This window comes from Propithecus coquereli, unplaced genomic scaffold (genome assembly GCF_000956105.1).
Source record: "Propithecus coquereli isolate 6110/MARCELLA unplaced genomic scaffold, Pcoq_1.0 Scaffold581, whole genome shotgun sequence".
Taxonomy (NCBI): Eukaryota; Metazoa; Chordata; class Mammalia; order Primates; family Indriidae; genus Propithecus; species Propithecus coquereli.
Window position 1 is genome coordinate 206,978 of NW_012151741.1, and position 5,198 is coordinate 212,175.

Below are 5,198 nucleotides of genomic sequence, written 5' to 3' on the forward strand. Positions count from 1 at the left end.
CTAGGTACTTTATTTTCTTTTTTGCTATTGTGAAGGGAATTGAGTCTTTGATTTGGTTCTCGGTATGACTGCTATTGGTGTATATGAATGCCTCTGATTTGTGTGTGTTGATTTTATATCATGAGACTTTACTCAATTCATTTATCAATTCCGGGAGCCTCTTGGTTGAATCCTTGGGGTTTTCTAGATATAATATCATGTCATCAGCACATAGTGAGAGTTTGATCTCTTCTGTCCCCATCTGTATGCCTTTAATTCCACTCTCTTGCCTGATTGCTGCGGCCAGGACTTCCAGCACTATGTTGAATAGAAGTAGAGATAGTGGGCAAACTTGTCTGGTTCCAGTTCTAAGTGGGAATGCTTTCAATTTTTTCCCCATTCAGTATGATGTTGGCTGTTGGTTTGTCATAAATGGCTTATATCATTTTTAGGTACGCCCTGTCTATGCCTATTTTGTTAAGCGTTCTTCTCATAAAAGGGTGTTGAATTTTGTCAAATGTTTCTATCGAGAGGATCATATGGTCTTTGTTTTTGCTTCTGTTTATGTGGTGAATTACATTTATAGATTTGCATATGTTGAACCATCCCTGTATCCCTGGGATGAAGCCCACTTGGTCATGATGGATTATTTTCTTAATAAGCACCTGGATTCAGTTAACTAGAATTTTGTTGAGAATTTTTGCATCTATATTCATAAGGGATATTGGTCTGTAGTTTTCCTTTTTTGTTGCATCCTTTCCTGGTTTTGGTATCAGGGTTATGTTGGCTTCATAAAATGTGTCGGGGAGGATTCCATCCTTCTCGATGTTGTAGAATAATTTCTGCAGGATTGCCACCAGTTCTTCTTTGTAGGTGTGGTAAAATGTGAGTGTGAAACCATCTGGTCCGGGACTTTTCTTTTTAGGAATGTTTTTTATTGCTGTTTCAATTTCAATACTTGATACTGGTCTGTTCAGGAATTGTATTTCTTCCTGGTTGAGTCTAGGGAGGCTGTGTGTTTCTAAACATTTTACCATTTCATCCACATTTTCCAGTTTGTGTGCATAAAGGTTTTTGTAATATTCATAAATTATATCTCGAATCTCCATGGCATTGGTTGTAACTTCTCCGTTTTTCTTCCTGATGGAGCTCATTAGAGATTTTTCTTTTCTGTTTTTCGTTAGTCTAGCCAAAGGCATGCCAATTTTGTTTATTTTTTGAAAGAACCAACTTTTTGTTTTATTAATCTTTTGTATAGTTTCCCTGTTGTCAATTTCATTTAGTTCTGATTTGATCTTATTAATTTCCCTTCTGCTGGGTTTGGGATCAGTCTGTTCTTCTTCTTCCAGTTCTTTGAGACAATTCATTAAGTTGTCTATTTGTGATCTTTTTGACTTTTGGATATAGGCGTTTATGGAAATAAACTTTCCTCTCAGGACTGCTTTGGCTGTGTCCCACAGATTTTGATAACTTGTGTCACCTTTGTCATTTAGTTCAAAGAATCTTTTGATTTCCATCTTTATTTCCTCATTTATGAAGTAACCATTCAGCAGAAGGTTGTCTAATTTCCATGACTTTATGTAGAGATGAGAGTTTCCATTGGCGTTGATTTCTATTTTTATTCCACTGTGATCTGAGAAGATGCATGGTATGATTTCTATTTTTTTAAATTTTTTGAGACATGCTTTGTGTCCTAGAATATGGTCAATCTTAGAGAATGTCTCATGAACTGATGAGAAGAACGTATATTCCCTGGTATTTGGGTAGAATGTCCTGTAAATGTCAGTCAGGCCCATTTGTTCTAGGGTTCTGTTTAAGTCCATTATTTCTTTGTTAATTTTCTGTTTGGAGGATCTGTCCTGTGCTGTCAGTGGGGTGTTGAAGTCTCCGACTATTATGGCGTTGCTGTTTATCAATTTGTTTGGATCAAGTAGACTTTATGAATCTGGGTGCACCTAAGTTGGGTGCATACATATTTAGAATTATTATGTCTTCTTGTTGAACTGTTCCCTTCACCATTATATAGTGACCCTCTTTCATTAATTTCTTTGATTTAAAGACTAAGTTATCTGAAATCAAAACTGCCACACCAGGCTTATTTTGGCTTCCATTTGCTTGAAATATTGATTTCCACCCTTTTACCTTGAGTCTAAATGCAGGTTAGATGTGTTTCCTGAAGACAGAAGATACTTGGCTTGTATTTTTTTATCCATTCGGCCAGCCTATGTCTCTTGAGTGGGGAGTTGAAGCCATTCACATTTATTGAGAGAACTGATAAGTGGGGCGAATTACTATTCATTCTGTTGGGTTGCATTTTGTTGCTTTGTTTTCTCTCTTGAGCCATTGTGGAATCTGGCCTTTGATCTTTAGCTTTTGAGTGGTTTTACATTCGTGTTTATAGTGCTGATCCTTGTGTAGCTCTGTTTTGAGTACTTCTTGGAGAGCTGGTCTTGACTTGGTGAATTCCCTCAGTCTTTGCTTATCTGAGAATGTCTTTATTTCTCCTTCATATACAAAACTTAGTTTTTCAGGGTACAAGATTCTAGGCTGGACATTATTCTGTTTCAGAAGAGTGAGAATGGGGCTCCAGTCTCTTCTTGCTTGTAGGGTTTCAGTTCAGAAGTCTGGAGTTATTCTGACGGGCTTTCCTTTGTATGTTACTTGTTTCTTTCATCTTACAGCTCATAGAAGGGCCTCTTTAGTGGACCTTCAGATTTTGGTCAATCTGATGACTGCATGTCGTGGTGTCTTCCTATTGGCATTGAATCTTCCAGGGGTCCTTTGAGTTTCTTGTACCTGGATATCTAAATTTTTAGCAAGGCCTGGGAAGTTCTCCTCTATTACATCTTCAAATAGCTTATCCAGCCCTTGAGTGTTTTCTTCACCTTCAGGAATCTCCATCACCCTCAGGTTCGGTTTCTTCACATAATCCCACATTTCTTGTAGGCTTATTTCTTTTCTCTTAATTTTTGCTCTATCTCTGTGACTGACTTATTTAATTGGAAGGAGTTGTCTTCAACCTCTGAGATTCTTTCTTCTGTTTGATCTACCCTGTTCTCGAGGCTTTCCACTGTATTTCGTAGTTCCCTGAATAAGTTCTTCATTTCCAGGGGTAAGGTTTGATTTTTCTTTAATATTTCAATTTCTTTAGTGAATTTTTCTTCCAAGTCCTGGATTTTTTTTGTGATTTCTTTGTGTTGGTTATCAATTTTTTTCTTGGATATCATTGCATTTTCTTACAATCCATGTTTGAAATTCTTCTTCTGTCATTTTAGTATTCTGAATTTCATTAATGTCCATTGCTAGAGAGCTGGTGTTCCTCTTTGCGAGTGTGCTTTCCATTTGATTCTTCATAGTTCCAGAGATCTTTCACTGAGTCCTTCCCATCTGGATCAGCCATTACTTCTCTCCTTTCAGTTTTTGTTTGGAAAGTAACATGCCCTGTGTAGTTTCTGCTCCAATAGATATTGTGGTAGTGAGGCAGATTGCATCTGCTGCCTATCAGCTTGGATGTGTACACTTGTATGGATGCCTGATCTGCTACTAGAGGGAGCCACTAATATGTTGTTCAGGATTCTTCTACCACAGTTGGGAGGTTGCTCCTGATGAGAGGGGTTACTTGGGGAGCTTGTTTTGGTCTCTTGCTAGGATTTTTGTTCCCTAACCACGAACCTCACTGTTGGTAGCTGACCAGAGGCGGAAATCCAGCCCCAGAGTTGGAAGGAAAATCTCGACCAGAGTCCTTAGCAATTGCACCAATTGACACCCCCCAACAGGAGCTGCTCTGCAAGAGTGGTGAAAGAGCCCTGAATAACATGTTAGCAGCTCTCTCCTATCTGCAGATCAAGCAACCTCTGAAGTATACTCTCTTAGGCTCACCAATACCTGTTGCTCTTCTCACCCCCACCTAAAGTGGCAACAGGGCTCAAATAACCCTTTGGAGTGGCATGACATTCCCCAAAGACTGAGGCACCTGTATGTCCCATTTCTGGGTTTAGAGCTCAATACAAAGGTATTACAATACCCCAATAACTGACTCCTCCACGCAAAATACAAGCAACAAAAGAGAGTGTAACCGCATACCCCAACACAGTGCATTCCACCTCAAACTAGTGGTCGATAGCGAAATCACACAAACAAGAGTGTTCGAATTCCTGGGAATCTAAGCAAGGGGTCAAAACTCAATAATCTCCTTAAGCAGAAGGTGAAGACAACAGGTCAGAGATAACCCAACAGGCTAAAACTCCTCTAAGACAACACAGGACAAGAGCACATTTCCCCAGCTCTGCCAAGGAACGTCCTTTTGGAGTCCCAGAATTAAGTCCATAAACCAGTCCCAGCACCCCCAGTCCTTGACATAGTAGCCTGATGAGAAAGAATCAGTGAAAGAACACAGGAAACATGAAAGATCAGAGAGAAAAGTCACCTCCAAAAGAAAATATTCAATCTCCATCAATTGATACCAACTTACACGATATGATTAAACTGAAAGAGGAAGAATTCAAAATATGGATTGTAAGAAAACTCAATGGAATTGAAGAGAAAATAGAATCCCAACATAAAGAAACCACAAGAACAATTCAGGAAATGAATGAAAAATTCTCCAAAAAAATTGAAATACTATGGAAAAACCAAACAGAAATCCCGGCAATGAAGGAGGCATTCAAAGAACTTCAAAATATGGTGGAAAACCTCAAGAATAGAATGGATCATGCAGAGAAAAGAATCTCAGAGCTTGACTATAATGCCTATGTGCTAAACAAATTGGATGAAGAAAAAGAACACACAAACAAGAGACAAGACCAAAACATATAAGAAATGTGGGATTATGTAAAGAAACCTAATCTTAGAGTCATTGACATTCCAGAGGGAGAAGAAGAAAATTCACAAGGGCTGTAAAACTTATTTCATGGAATACTGGAGGCAAATATGCCAGGTCTGGCCAGAAATCTTGATATCTAGATACAAGAAGCACACAGAATTCCTGGGAGACTCAATGTTAAAAGGCAATCACTACGTCACGTTGTTATTATGCTGACCAAAGTAAACATGAAAGAAGCAATCCTCCAAGCAGTGAGATGAAAGCAACAAATAAACTACAAAGAAAGCCTATCAGAATAACTGCAGATTTCTCAACTGAAACTTTACAAGCCAGAAGGAATTTGGTCCCTATCCTTAATCTACTAAAACAGAATAATGCCTATCCTAGAATTCTTTAT